The sequence below is a fragment of the Aulonocara stuartgranti genome, assembly GCF_965226115.1.
Source record: "Aulonocara stuartgranti genome assembly, chromosome: 2".
NCBI lineage: Eukaryota > Metazoa > Chordata > Actinopteri > Cichliformes > Cichlidae > Aulonocara > Aulonocara stuartgranti.
In genome coordinates, this window is record NC_138940.1 from 300,391 (window position 1) to 316,630 (window position 16,240).

The 16,240-nt window shown below is 42.2% G+C and overlaps 1 long non-coding RNA gene across 1 annotated transcript; it reads right to left on the bottom strand.

The window, feature by feature from the left end:
* Positions 1 to 11,634: 11,634 nt before the first annotated feature.
* Positions 11,635 to 14,396, bottom strand: LOC309718155. The gene is made up of 4 exons (XR_014279887.1): positions 13,706 to 14,396; positions 13,077 to 13,128; positions 12,327 to 12,474; positions 11,635 to 12,066 (listed from the first exon to the last, which is right to left on the bottom strand). It is a non-coding gene; the product is annotated as an uncharacterized lncRNA (long non-coding RNA).
* Positions 14,397 to 16,240: the final 1,844 nt, after the last annotated feature.

The window sequence follows — 16,240 nt, forward strand, 5'->3', positions numbered from 1 at the left end:
CTCTGACAGCATCCTAGTGCAAAGACAAGTGGAAGCAGACAAAAACAACAAGCACGCATGCTGCAAACTTTACCCAAGTCATTTAAACGGCCGTTAGCACATGATTCTCCTTATGGGGACCTGATATGTTTAATATGCTGCTGAGAATATAGCCCAGAAGAAGCGGATAGTATAGCTTTTATTTTGGAAAGAGCCATTTCTCTGTAATAAACTCTCTTTTCCAAAGATGAGTGATTTCTCGATCAGATATATTTATTTGTTTTTTATTATTTTGTTGTTTCAGCAACATTAAATTTAAAAACTGTACTTTTGAGTTAAAATATATATTTATAATTTTAATAAATGACAAATTAAAAAAGCATGAACTTTTTTTTGTATCGAAAAAATATCGAACTGTGACACCAAAGTATCGAATCGAACCGAACCGTGAATTTTGTGTATTGCTGCACCCCTAATATATATATATATTAAATGTTTCCATTTTAATCTGATTGTGTGACATGTTTGTGTAGACTGCTGAAGGTGAAGTTGCTTTAGATACTGTTAAAGTCTTAAGTGGTTACGTTATAAGTTTACTTCACATGTTCTTTTGAAGAGCACCTTTGAACTGGATAGTATGTCATTAATAACAACAGCTCAGTGGCAAACAAGACTGGAAAATGCAATTCTAAATGCTGCTGCCTGGAAGTTGTAATTAATGTAAAACATTGTACAGTATTGTATCTCTTCATCACCATAAATATTATCTCAGATCTTCCCCATTCCCCAGTATAAACAAAACATACGGACGGAAGAAGTAACCATGAGGGAGGTGAAACGTAGGTCTGCCCAATCAGAAGCTACGCTACAGGAGGCATTCAATGACGTAGACTGGGACATGTTCAGAGCATGCGCAGTCGACATCAACGAGTTTATGGAAGTCGCAGTATGCTTCATCAATATGCTAGCGGAGGAGATTATCCCCACTGCGAGAGTCACCACATTCCCGAACCAGAAACCATGGGTGGACAGATCGATCCGCGCTGCAGTGAATGCCAGGACCGCCACCTGCAACGTGTGTTTCGCCACTGGCGATATGAGCGCCTACAAAGCAGCCTCATACGGCGTACAGCGCGCAGTGAGAGATGCCAAACACCGGTACACGTGGAGTCTCGCTTCCACCAGGGTGGCACACGGAGTATGTGGCACGGACTACGCACCATTACCGACTACAAAGCCAGGGACACTGTGCCGATCAACGCCGACTCTGCATTCACCAACGAGCTGAACCAGTTCTATGCCCGTTTCGAGGTTAGCCACGCGGCTAATGCTAACTACCGCCTGACTACCGAGGACAGTGACGTCACCAGTGAGAGACCGGTGATCAACATCGCGGAGCACGACGTCTGAGCGACACTGAGGAGAGTGAACACAAGGAAAGCAGCGGGGCCAGACGGCATCACCGGCCGTCTCACTGCAAAAACTCAAAATCTTACCAAGTATATTTGTCTTATTTCTAGTCAAAATTATCTCATTACACTTAAAATAAGACACAATCAGCTACAGGGCAACATTTCAGTAAGCTAAAGGAACTTGTTTCAAGACAGTGAATCTTGAAACTAGAGAAAAACTAGAGATTTTTCACTTGTTCCACTGGCAGATTTTTTCACTTAATACAAGATATTTTAGCTTAAAATAAGTGAAAAAATCTGCCAGTGGAACAAGTGAAAAATCTCTAGTTTTTCTCTAGTTTCAAGATTCACTGTCTTGAAACAAGTTCCTTTAGCTTACTGAAATGTTGCCCTGTAGCTGATTGTGTCTTATTTTAAGTGTAATGAGATAATTTTGACTAGAAATAAGACAAATATACTTGGTAAGATTTTGAGTTTTTGCAGTGCTGCTGTGCTGCTGTGCTGACCAGCTAGCAGGTGTGTTCACTTCCATCTTCAACGAGTCCCTGGCGAAGTCTGTGGTCCCCACATGCTTCAAAAGATCCACCGTCATCCCTGTGCCCAAGAACAGCAAACACCCATCCATGAACGATTACCGGCCAGTTGCACTGACCTCGGTAGTAATGAAGGTGTTCGAGAGGCTGCTGAAGAACATCATCTCCTCCGCCATCCCAGACACCACAGATCCGCTCCAGTTTGCCTACCGAGCCAACAGATCCACAGAGGACGCCATCGCCCACTTCCTGCACACCACCCTCAGCCACGTGGACAAGAAACAGGGTAACTATGTGAGAATGCTGTGTGTTGATTACAGTTCAGCATTTAACACTATAGTGCCCAGTAGACTGTTCACAAAGCCGAGGGATCAACAGCCATCTGTGTGCATGGGTGTTGGACTTCCTCACTGGCAGAACTCAGGTGGTGAGGGTGGGTAGATGCGTCTCTAACAGCATCACCATCAACACAGGAGCACCACAGGATTTGTCCTCTCGCCCTCTACTGCCTCTACACTTTAGATTGTGTGGCCACCCACAGCTCCAACACCATTGTGAAGTTTGCTGACAACACAGGGGTGTTGGGCACCATCTCCAACAACGATGAGGCGGCCTACATGGATTAAGTGAAGAATCTGGCATCATGGTGCCAGGACAACCACCTCCAGCTGAACGTTGACAAGACCAAGGAGCTGGTGGTGGACTTCAGAAGGGGTCAGCACAGAGACTACAAGCCCATTATCATCAATGGAGCTCCAGTGGAGAGGGTGCAGTCCTTCAAGTATCTCGATGTCCACATTTCCTCAGACCTGACATGGTCTGCCCACATTCAGGTCCAGACCAAAAAGGCTAGGCAGCGCCTGTATCACCTACGACAACTGAGGAAGTTCCGGGTCTCTCCAGAGATGCTCAGGATTTTCTATACAGGTGCTGTGGAGAGCATCCTCACACAGAACATCACATCCTGGAATGGAAACAGCTGTGTTAAGGACCAAAGAGCTCTCTAGAGAGTGATCTGTACAGCAGAACGCTGCTGCAGGATTGCTCTCCCCCCTCTTCAGGACACCTACACCAGGAGATGCCGGACTAGAGCAGCGCAGATACTGAAGGACCCGTCCCATCCTGGCAACAAACTGTTCTAACTTCTGCAATCCGGCAGAAGGTTCCGCATCATCCGGGCAAGGACAGAGAGACTCAAGAGGAGCTTCTATCCCCAAGCCATCTGGGCCCTGTTAAAAGGGAGTTTTTCCTTCCCACTGTCGCCAAAGTGCTTGCTCATAGTGGGTCATATGATTGTTGGGTTTTTCTCTCTATCTATTATTGTACGATCTACTGTACAATATAAAGCACCTTGAGGCGGCTGTTGTTGTGATTTAGCACTATATAAATAAAATTGAATTGAAATTCCTTTAATTTTAAATGTTCATACTGTCTATTTTGTAAAATAGTCAGATTGTCTATTCTTATTTAATTCGCTTAATGTACAGAATTCACCTGCTTGCTGCTTACATGCTACTACTGCACATCCACCTAATGTATATATTATGTTATGTTCTTCCTTCCCCCCCCCCCTCTTTTTTTGCAAGTCGAGGAGCATGTCAGGTTACATTTCACTGTGTGTTATACCTGTATAACTATGCATGTGACGAATAAAGAACCTTGAACCTTTAACCTTGATTTCCTTGAAACACAGTGATATATTCCAAGGCTGTATCACCCAACCCTGCGCAGAAATAGCTGTGACAAACTGGCGACGAGTGACAGGAGAGCTGGTTCATAAATACACACAGGTCTGCTGAATAATGAAGGACAGGTGTATCGGTCCAATAAAGACAGTTCACAGAACAATTAGTTCACAGAACTCAAAAAAACTATTTAAATTCATTGCCTCGAAAAAATTGAGTAAAGTTTTACTTAAGATGATTAAGCTAGGGCAACTTACCCATTTTGAGTACACTGTACAGCCTCATTAGTTCACAGAACTCAAAAAAACTATTTAAATTCATTGCCTCGAAAAAATTGAGTAAAGTTTTACTTAAGATGATTAAGCTAGGGCAACTTACCCATTTTGAGTACACTGTACAGCCTCATTAGTTCACAGAACTCAAAAAAATGAGTAAAGTTTACATAAGATGACTAAGTTAAGGCAACTTATTCATTTTGAGTATAGAGTAAAAGCCTATGTAGCTTCCAGAATTAAAAAAAAAAATGCAAACTCGTTGCCTCAAAAAAACGAAGTAAAGCTTACTTAAGATGACTGTTAGGACAACTTCTTCATTGCAAGTCTGCAGTATTGAGAATAACTTGATATTTCTGACTGTACAATACTAATTGTTTACCTACTGACAAACATTTCAAGTTCAACTAAATGAAAAAAAAATTGTGGTAACCTGAATATGACTAAAAATAATTAACAACACTTTTTGTAATGATGTTAAAATCAGCCCAACTTTTATTTTCAAACACAACAAAGTATAACAGCCAACATACTGGACACTGTTCTGCTGAACAACAAACAATTATATTGCCATCACTGTTATAATCTTACTGTCACGATCCTAGGTCTTTTGACCCAGCGTTTTGAGTTTTAGTTTATGTTTAAACCCTTCAGGTTTTCTAAGTTCATTTTTATCATGCGAGGAGGTCTTGTGTTCCTGTGTTCATCATGGTTAGTTTTACTCTTCCACTGTGACGTCGTTATGTTCATGTGTGTCAGCTGTTCCCCCATAAAGCATATAGTTAGGGCTGGACCAGGTGACCCCGAATCCTCCCTTAGTTATGCTGCAATAGACGTAGGCTATTCCCATGATGCATTGAGTTTTTCCTTTCCAGTCACCTTCCTCACTAACTATGTGTTAATAGTCCTCTCTGCATTGAATCATATCTGTTATTAACCTCTGTCTCTCTTCCACACAGAGACAGTTCAGGAGGGCCTTCGCCTGAGTGGCCGCCGCCGCCTTCCGCACGGCCGGCCCCCGGACCCTCTTCGCCTGAGTGGCCGCCGTCGCCTTCCGCACGGTCGGCCCCCGGACCAGCGCTGTCATCGCCGCCGTTGCCGTCCGCACGGTCGGCCCCCTGAACTGTCTCGTCTCGACCGCCGCAGCCGCCCACCAGACCGGCTCAGTGGTCACTGCTGCCTTCCACGTGGCCGCCCTCCTGAACTGTCTCTGTGTGGACTCCGTCCCTCCGTCCTGGGCCCCCTCCGCCCGCCCTGTTCTGGTTTTTCGTTCTTTTGGCCGTCGGGTGCCGGCCTTGGCGGGGGGGGGGGGGGGGGTACTGTCAGGGTTTCTGGGTCTTTGACCCAGTATTCTTAGTTCATGTTCGCTGTTTATCTACTGCCTGTTCCACTTCCTGTTTTATTGTGTTAGCCTTGGTCTGTGTGCATTATGTTCAGTCCTTTTCCCATTATCATTAGTTCATTATGTTCAGCTGTGTACTCACCGGTCTCTCATTATCATCATTATCACCAGTCCGTGTATTTAAGCCCTCTGTTCTACCCATTCAATGTCGGGTCATTAATGATGTATGTCTGATGTCAATGTCGTCTGTATGTCCAGTCAGTCAGTCAGTCAGTCAGTCAGTCAGTCAGTCAGTCAGTCAGTCCTTTGTTCGTTCAGTCAGCCAGCCATTTCCTCCCTCTGTACTGTTTGCTCACTCCTTCGGCAATAAACATCCACCTTCACCTACCTGCCTGTGAGTCCAGCGTTTGGGTCCTCCTTCTCTCATCCACGACACTGCCCTTGACACTACTGTGTCTGAATGTGTAGTATTGGCACTGTCAGTTTAGGCCTAAAGAGACATGTGTTTAAAAAAAGACCACCTAATTTAAATATAATCATTACATGCTTGTTGAAAGTTAACTTCCAATATATAAAGTTTCTAATAAGCAAAATGACCAGATCTAACATATGGTTTCTTATGATTCAACTGTGTAATTTAACTTAATTCTTTAGAAACACAACCTATATTACTTTATTCTCAAGTATAAAGCCAACCTAGACTTTAACCATTTAACAGGCCACTAATCTGGATTATAGCTTTCACAACAAAACTTGTTTTTAAACACATTTTTAACAAAATAAATACTATTATTATTATTATTATTATTGTTGTTATTTAAAATGTAATAAAACAGAAAAGTCGGTTAAATATAAAAGCAGTTTCCTTATGTTGTTAAACAAAGGCTAGATTTGACATTAATAGATGCCACAGATGTTCAAAAGCTGACACAAAGCATGAAAAAAATAGACTTCTCCGAAAACATTGGAGCATTTTTGCAAATATGTGATGTCTTGATAAATCGAGCAGATATTTGAACTTTACACAGCTACATTCTCGCCTGAAAATATCTTAAAAGTTTATTTTGTGACCCAGAAAAAGTAATACGTTTTTTAGCTGCTCTCCTCCACCATTGCCACGCTTACAAGTACGCACAGGCTCCGACAACCGGCCGATAAATGCAATCCTCCTTTTCCCCAGACTACCCTTTCTGGGTCACAAAATAACCTTTTAAGATATTTTCAGGCAAGAATGTAGGTGTGTAATGCTCAAATAAATACTTAATTTATCAAAATATCACATATTTGCAAAAGTGCTTCCACGTTTTCGGAGAGCTCTGTTATCCACCAGGGTGATAGCTGACCGGGAGCTCAAGGCTCGATAGAGCCGGCGAGCACAGCTGACTCCTGGCGTATTGTTTTCAACCCCCTTGCGGTCTTTTGCTACTCAGGTTAAACATGATATTTATAGTTAGTTAGTTATGGCTATGGATTGAAAATACACCCCGCCCCTAACGGCTGCACCTCCCGAAGAATTTTGTCTGGGCTCTCATCTCACTTTTTTATTTGAAACAATCAACAGAACATTTCCCAGACATATTTTCATTTAAGGTTTTTAAGGCTGTGGTGTTAATTTTTAGGTAACATGAGCCCAGCGGCAGCAGCAACGCTAGGCTAACACTAACTAGCTAGCAAGAATATAAACCAGGTGCTAAAGTAGGAGAAGCCACAGAAACAGACCTAGCAGAAAACACACAAACAACAACAACAAAAAGCCCCATAGGATCCAACAGAGTCCTGACAGACTGGAAAAACCACGGTAAAGGATGAGGATTCAAAAACACAAAGACAGAGAGGTTCAAAAAGTCTTTGGATACATCATTGACCTCAAAGACTCCTGTAGCAGTGGTTAGTCAGTGGTTAGACAGTGGTGTACTTAATGCAGTTTTTCATTCACCTCTGGACGATAAGCGTTTCTCAGATCCAGCTCTGTGAATAGAGCGGCTGCCTGCAGAAGCTCAAAAGCAGAGTTAATGAGTCGAAGTATATACTTCTTTAAATACTTGGGTAGTTACATGTTTTGATTAAAGCATCCTATAATCAGTACAAGCATGCAGGGTTATATCTTTCTTCTCCATGGAGGGGAAGGTGGGCAGATTACGCCTACTGTTTTCAAAGCTTCCTATATGAAACCTCTATATGAAACCTCTATATAACCTCTGACGAAGAGGTTATATAGGTGGCTAGGAGGAAGCGGGACGCAGAGTAGAAGATCTTTGGGCAAGTCAAAAGGAAGCTGGAATAGCAGAGACGAGGCTTGAGTGTTGCTCAAGACGTCCCCCACGTCATGACAGATTCCTGCTACAGCGCACTGATCTGGGGGAGGAGGTGTAAATTTATCGGCACTCAAAGGAACAGCAGACTGTGAGCAAGTAGATAAAGAAAAATTACTCCAACTGATAACACAACCATCAGACAAATCAATAGCAGGACTGTGCATCAGTAACCAAGGATGACCTAAAACAACGGAACTGTGGAAAAGAATACAAACAGGAGAGACTCACAATAACTGCCAAACACTGTTAGTTGGAAAAGAAGCAGTCAACACCATGGCTGAGTGTTTCTGGCTTTGAACTGCTGTGTATCAATGAGAGTCTCAAAAACACAGATTCAGACAGCCAGACACAAGGCAACGCTAAGAAACCAATACTATCAGCTTATAGCATGACTTAATAAGTCATTATCAGCTGTTTAATATGTCCATGCAGCAGGAGAACTGACCCACCTTCACTACGGAGTCAGAGAGTTTTGGAAATGAGTGTAGGGGTGTGTCTACACTGTAAAAAAAACAAAACTGTAGATTTTACGGTAAAACGCTGGCAGCTGTGGTTGCCAGAAATCTACCGTAAAATTACGGGTGAAACATTTTCTTCTTTAACGGTAACAAGGTATTGTTATTGTTGATTTTACGGTTAAAAACAGTGCTAGGGTCAATATTTTACCGTAGAAGAAAATGTTTTAACTTGAAGAAAAAATGTTTTTCCCTAGAATTAACATGAAAATAACATATAAAATAAAGTTTGTGCCAGAAAACATTTTTTCCCTGTAAAATTAACTATCAAAAAATAAAAAAATACAATTTTATTCTGTAACCGTTTTTAGACTAGAGTGCTCTTAAGTGTTCTACTCTGTGCCTGGGGCCTGGGGCTCGCTCGGGCCCCTTTGGAGGTGGGGTGCCCCTGGCCTCTCGGCCTAGGGCTCGGTCACTCAGGCGCAGCTGGGGGCCGGCGGAGCTCACGGGCGCGTCACTGCAACTCCCCCTGACTTCTGCTCCGCGGCTGCTGGGCGAGCCCTCATCTGGGACTCTCCTCAGCTCTTACTGGGACAGTGGCGCGGCTGCCCCTCTGTTGGTCTTCCATGGTCTCTTGTGTTCTGGGGGCCTCTGGAGGTCTGGAGTTTTGATCTCCTCCATACCCGCTTCACACCCTGGAGGACGGGGCTGTGGCCCCCCCACACTCCCTAGCAGATCATTACATGGAGAAACCTTTGGAATGCAAGCATGCTGATCCACACAGGTATGCACACATGGGTATTCACAGACGCGGACTAAAGCTTTCTTGGCTGCTGCCTCAAAGCACACTGTGCGCTGTCTATCTTGCGTGCTGCACAATATCGTTTATTACTTAGTAAATACTGATATCTATGACTAGCTAGTTTATCGTGATGGTGCTTTGTTTTCTCTATTATTATGTTGCTCTTTGTTGTTTGCTGTCTCCTCTGTTTGTTTTTGTTTGTTTGTTTTTTTTTTTTTCTCCATACAGGTGACCCAGGAGTTTTTTTTTTTTGTTTTTTTTTTGTCTCTCTTCCCCCCCCTTCTCACCGTCTCTTCTCCCCTTTGGTTTTCTTTCTTTCTCTCCCCCTCTCTCTCTCATTCATTCCCCCTGTCCTATTTATTAAAAAAAAAAAAAAAAAAAAAAATGACAAAGGATGAACTGAAGCTCTGCCATCACGTAATGTCGCATACTGCTGTTTCTGATGTCATTTAGAAAAAAAAAAAGAAAAAAAAAAAAAGTGTTCTACTCTGTAAGCTTAATACACAAATCATGATTTTATTCAAATTACTAAATGTAACACAAAAATGTCCACCTTAAATTTCCAAAAAAAGTATTTTATTTAACATCTTTGATGTTTTGAACATCAAACATTTACATTTGTACTCAACAAATCACGAATAGTTACTAGTTATCTCCATGACAGTAACAGTGAGGAATCACAGAATTCTTACAAGTTCTGTTCAAACTGTGCAAAACCAGTGCTGTAAGTTGAGCACACATTATACTTCACATTACCTTTAGCAGACAATTCAGACACCTTTAAGTGTTTTGGTGCTGTTCTCACTACATAAATGTCAGTACATGTAAAATCTTGACTTTTCAAATTGCCCAAATACAAATATAGAGAATTAAACATTTTTTCTATAATTGAAAGAAAATCTGAATTGAAGAAATTACAGGAACAAGTTTACACCCACATATTTTGCACACAGAACTGAGCAGTAAACCTGAAAATGTACATCTTAAAACTGCATCAGGTACAAACAAAAACTTTACACTTGTTTTGAGAATTTCAACTGCAATTTTTTGGGTAACTACAAAATGCCAGCAATGTACATGCAGCATACTTTTACACTATTGGAATACAAATATCTTTAAAACTGGGAAAATTAAAATCCAAGAAACAAAATCGCAGGTTTACCACATTTTTACCAGATAAATTTTTCAGATATAAAACAGTGAATCAAAAGTAGACCATGTACTTTTACAAATTGTGTCTAGTAAAACTTCACATTGTTAAACTTCCCACTCACAATCAGAAATGTAACAATTGTTTCAAAAACAGAACACCTGTAGAGTATGTAACATAGTATACCTTTATCACTTTGTCTCAAACAAGAGGGGTAGGACTAGATCCACTCATGGTCAGCAATGTCTGAGATGAGAGTGAGGACTCTGGGATTGACTGAGAACACTTTTTTCTTCTTGGATTCAACCTTGGTGCCTCTCTCAGGATTTATGGAAAAGAGACACCTTCATGAAAAAAGGGCGAGAGAGATTGAGGAAATTAACAACCTGAGGTGGGATATCAAATGGCCAAGTTTGAAAAGCACAAAAATAAATCCATAATAAAATAAATTTTACCGTTGAAGGAATTCCAGTGTTGATCGTAGTTCTACAGGGTAGTGTATGTTAAAGCAGTAGTAACTGCCAAACATTAGGCAGATAGCAGAGGTGAAGGTTCAGAGCGTTCTCACTCCCGAGGCGTAACATGTCGACGTTTTGTCTCGTCCCACGGCGTTCCTGAGGAACGTGAAAGGAGACCTTCGGCGTTCTTAGGGTACGCGGCGGGTTATGGCTGGAATCCAGTGCAATGACGCTCCCGCGGTAATAGACGTTCCAGCCCTGTATTCCAGCCCTAAACCTAACCTTATCCCTAGCCCTGACCATAACCTTATTCCTGACCTTAACCAGGACTTTAATTTAGTAAGTAGTAGTAGTATTTATTTATTGTCATTGTCAAGAACAATGAAATTGCGTTTGGGGCTTCCATACAACCCCAAAAAAGAAGAAAATAATAAATACCCCTTAAAACCCAAGTGTACATATTTAACCCAGTGTGACTCCAATGCAATAAGACAATCCTTAGCAATAATGTTCGTAGAAATTCAGACAAAGACCTGAGAAACATGACAAAATACAACAATGCACCCATTCAATATTATTGTACTGTGAGATATGATATCAGATATGATAGTTATCTATTTAAGAAAGAGGGGGGGGGCAGGAGGGGGAAGAGAATAAAGATATGATGCACCAATGCAGACCAGTTCATTGCTATTAAGAAGTTGGATATGGTTATTGTCCGTGAGAGGGGGGCAGAGAGTTCAGGAGCCTCACAGCCTGTGGATACAGGCTGTTGGCCAGTCTGGATGTTCTGGCCTGTATAGACCTGTACCTTCTCCCTGAGGGCAGCATATGGAAAAGGTGGCGCGCAGGGTGATGTTGGTCCCGCAGGATACTGTGCACCCTCCTCAGACAGCGAGTGGGGAAGATATTACTGATCTCTGGCAGACTTGTTCCAATAATTCTGCCAGCTTCTTTCACCATCCGCTGGAGTGCTTGCTGATCGGCCTTGGTGCAGCTGGGGAACCACACTAGAAAGCCATACGTCAGAACGCTGCTGATGGCACAGTTGTAGAAGTTCAACATCAGAGATCTGGGAATGTGTGCGCTCCGCAGTCTCCTCAGGTAGTAGAGGCGCTGTTGGGCCTTCCGTACAACTGAGGTGATATGGTTGCCCCAGGACAGGTCCTCGGTCACAGTTACCCCCAAGAATTTTAAACTGCTCACCCTCTCCACCGCCTCACTACCAATGAAGAGAGGCAGATGGTTGTTATGGCCCCTCTTCTGGAAATCTACAATGATCTCCTTGGTCTTTTTGGTGTTTAAGACCAAGTTATTGTCGTGGCACCATGACTCTAGTTGTTGCACCTCTGTCCTATAGTTTGTCTCATCATTGTTGGATATATGTTAAATGATGTTAAATAGCGTGTTTCTAAGCGATTTGAAGAAAAAGAGCGAACATGTGTAGATTCAGTCCAGAGGGTTCTCATATTTCCTCTGTTTTCCGAGGTCGTCATTTAGGAACGTGGTGGGTAGCCGAAAACGTAATATGGTGACGATTTGTCACCTAGCGTAAAATGTTACGCTTTGGGAGTGAGAACGGGTTGGAAGGTTGTGATGCGGTCGTTGACAGTCTTCTTATCAATGCTCAACATGAATGTTTCAGCAGCGAAGCAGGAAGAACCTGAGAATTAACACAACAACAACAACAAATTAAAAACTTTAATAACAAGAGCTTTAATGTCAGTCATATATACAAATGCAGAGATACTTGTTACATGGATCATAGGATGAGTTTTGTTACTAGTTGAACTTATATGGTTGTGTTATCCAGTGTATTAGTGAGGAAGCAACAGAACATGAAACTAAACAAGCCAAGAGTACAAAGAACGTGGCAGTTACAACAGAAAAAAAAAAAAGTTGAATTTTGCTCTTTCAGCTTACCGCAAACAATGATGAAGGGTGTTAGTGGGATGTTGAGTAGAGAGAAGTACACAGCCAAAACCTTGTGCTTCTTTTTGGCAGAACCAAGTGGGTTCACTACTTCAAATGCATCCTGGTATAGAACCAGCTTGAGGCAATGTGGATTTTCCTGAAAAAATTTGTTTGACACAAACACGTTACCATCACAACAGTCCCTGAGAATATCTGGTCTTGAAACATTATTAGGATTCACTGATATGAGACCTTGCCAAAAACTTGATTCCAGCATACCCTTCAAAATATTTAGCGGAGGAACATAATAGGCAAATCTCTCCATCCTGTTCTCGTCCCTGCCCAAAAACACTTTTCTGGGTTCAACATACTTGAACACATCTTTAAAGCACTGAACTCTTGAATAAGCAGTTCTCATGGGCCCTGTGTGACAAGCTGAGAACAAGTCAGATTGTTTTACTGTGTCACAGATTTTTATGTCTTCATCTGAAACTGACATATCTTTTAGAAGATGCTGGCAGAAGATGCTGTCCCTGTAGTTTAATGTAAAACATACATACATTTCTGAGATACAGGTCACTGAAATTAGACCCATCCATACCAGGGTCTTCTATATCTGATACACTGGCACCTTCCTGTATGGTGGCACTTGTAGATGGACTCTCTGAGTATCTTTGTTTAAACCACAAATCACATTTTCCTAACGTTTGTGTTTTCTAGACATATGGGAGGTAAATGTAGATTTTACAGAGAACTCACTTTGGCATCCTCTCACTGGACAAGTTACATGCCGTCCCTCTTCTATGTGTTCCTGTAAGTGAGCAATCAAAGCTTTAGTTCCCTCACACTGGCATTCACAAAACGTGAGACAGTGCAATTCAAATCCATTAAGGTAGCATTCTGAGAAACAGTTGCGGTACCAGTGTGGTGGCGGTATAAGTGAGACTTTAAAGCAGCATATCCAGAAAACACCTGCTTACAACTTACTTCAACACATAAATACACCGGGGTTCATTACGATGCAGTCTGCAATGCAAAACATAAGCTTTCACGGACTGAACCGATTCTCCACATATGCTGCAAAAATACATAATCAATATGACACAGCTGCGAGGCTAGCTAACTTAAAGCTTCAGCCGGATGTCAAACAAGGCGGGAAAATCCAGGCCGCATTTAGACAAAGCATTCAAATGTAGCTATACTAATTAGACGGTTTCCATTAATATATCCGTCTCAAAACGCGCACTGCTGGTTTTGCAAGGCTCTTTTCAGCCTGATGTAGCTAATGCTAGAAACGAGCTAAAGCTAACGTAAATTTATCATTTGCGCCTTCACTGCCTGCAACACAATGCTGTCGATAAATAAACCAAGTTGGATTATTTTCTTACCGTAGTGACTGAAGACGAGCTGTGGCAGACGTTAAATTTTAAAAAATGAGAAACAAGTCCACGAAAATGAAGATAGCGTGCTGCCGTAGTCCAAAGCAAAACTTGTGTGGAGCTGTACAGACGTTATCTGCGGTGGAGCCTGATGCAGTGCGCTGATTGGCCCGTTTGAAATCAGGCGCCTTGATGTGAAACGGTGCTCTAAACGCCTAGTTTTGGGAGGAGGTGCTTTTAAAATCTTTTTTCTTCATATGATAATTAACTATGAATAAATAGAACAGACAACAGATTATTGTTTTAACACTTTTGGGATTATATGAATTCACTCAATAATATAGTATGTCTATCATTAGCTGTAGGTCTCTCAAGTTGTTGTTAGCTTTTACATTTTAAACTCATGGTTTATTGAGTTCAACAGAATGTAGATTTAACAGCTACATCCCATATTCTTTACAAAAACTACATCCAAAAATTGCCCTAATACATTTCTAGCATAAAGATCTTGGGACATATGTACCTGTTATATGAATATGCTGTATTAAATGTGCTATGAATCAAGAATGGATTTAATGTAAAGTGCTTTGGGCTTCGTGAAAACTGCTATCTAATCCATTATTATTATTATGTGAAATTAATGCAAAAATCACAAAGTCATATTACAGCATGTATCCATTACCAGCACAACCATGCTTACATTCAGCAATTAAAACCTGTATTTTTTTCAATAAATAAATGTAAAAAAAATTGTGTTTGCCTGTTCTAAACTTTATTGGAATCTTCCGTTAAAAAAACTATGCAAGAGTGATTTACAGTAGGTTTATGTATTTTTTTCAGAGAAAAAATGTACATATTACAGTTTTTCTACATTTCTTTATTTACGGCAATTTCACATCAAATCAACAGTTTTAAACTGTTTTATAGTTAACAGGTTTTTCCTGTCGTGTTTTTACTGTCTTTCACTGTTAAATATACGGATCTTTTTAAGATAAGATAAGATAAGATAGAACTTTATTAATCCCTCGGGTGGGTTCCTCTGGGAAATTCGACTTCCAAAAAGCACAGCAACGACCGAAGTTACAGTTACAGAATTGTTATATATATATATATACACACACACACACACACACACACACATATAAATACAGAGACAAATATAAATAAAATATACAAAGGGGATAAATAGAATAAATAGGAATAAAAAATAAAAATACAAGTGAATTGCACATTTCAAGTATTGAGTCTATTGCACTGTTGACTATTTACAAAAGTATTGCACAAGGTATTGTACAGTGAGGTGAAGAGGCACTACAGCTTAGTTGTTCCCCCCTCCTTTGTCCTCCTGTTTCCCCTCCCTCTCCCCTCCAGAGAGGAGTTAAACAGTTTGATGGCGTGTGGGACAAAGGTGTTTTTAAGTCTGTTAGTTCTTGTCTTGTCTTATCTTGTCTTTTTTACAGTGTACTAAAGATAACAAAGGTGTTGAGCTATAGCTGTCATGGTGAAATGTAAGTAAAGGACTCAGGTGCGAGACTTCTTGCAGAGTGACAGTGAATTTATTCACAGTGAAAAGGTGAGTCAATAGTTCGAGTCTGTAATCCAGAAAGAGCAGTGCAGTAATTATCCAAAACCGCTCCTATGACTTCTCCCCTCAGTGACAGTGCTGTAATAATCCAAAACCGCTCCTTGTGCCGGCTCCTCCTCCGATCTCTGAATCCTGGGGGCAGATGAGAAAAACACACGCACGGTAACTCAACCGTTCTCTCTTTCACAAGCTGAGTATACTAGCCACGATTACGCTACCCGGTTTAGTTCAACGTTCCAGCGTTGGTTGTGACTCGACTGCACCGTTAAATAGGGCTGCTTCAGATCAGTTGTAGCCGGCGAAATAATTACGTACAGGTGCGACGCTTCCAGCTCCGGACCCTCCCCTCCGGTCAGCTGCCGTGCCGTGCCACGGCTTCCAGAGGTACATGTCTCTGCAGCAAAACACATGCACAAGATGGAGAGGAGAACACGACGCAGTACACACAAACACCCCCAAAAAATGGCAAGGTAATCGGTGAGGACCACCTATCCGTGACAGTACCCCCCCACTAACGGGAGCCTCCCGGCGACCGACCAAACTTGTCAGGGTGCCGGCGGCGGAACTCTCTCACCATGGCGTCATCGAGAATCGCAGACCGCGGCACCCAGGAACGTTCTTCCGGACCATACCCGGCCCAATCCACCAAGAACTGAAAGCCCCTACCGCGGCGCCGGGCATCCATAATGCGGGTGATGGAATACGCCGGGGTGCCGTCGATAACCCGGGCGGGCGGCGGGGGCCCGGAGGGCGGGCACAAAGGGCTGGTCCGGACCGGTCTCACCTGGGAAACATGAAACACATTATGAATCCTCATGGCACGAGGAAGGGCCAAGCGAACAGTCACTGGGTTCAGAACAGCCTGGATCGAAAAGGGCCCAATGAAACGCGGGGCCAACTTCCTGGATTCAGTCCGCAAAGGAACATACCTGGAAGAGAGCCACACCTGCTGCCCAACA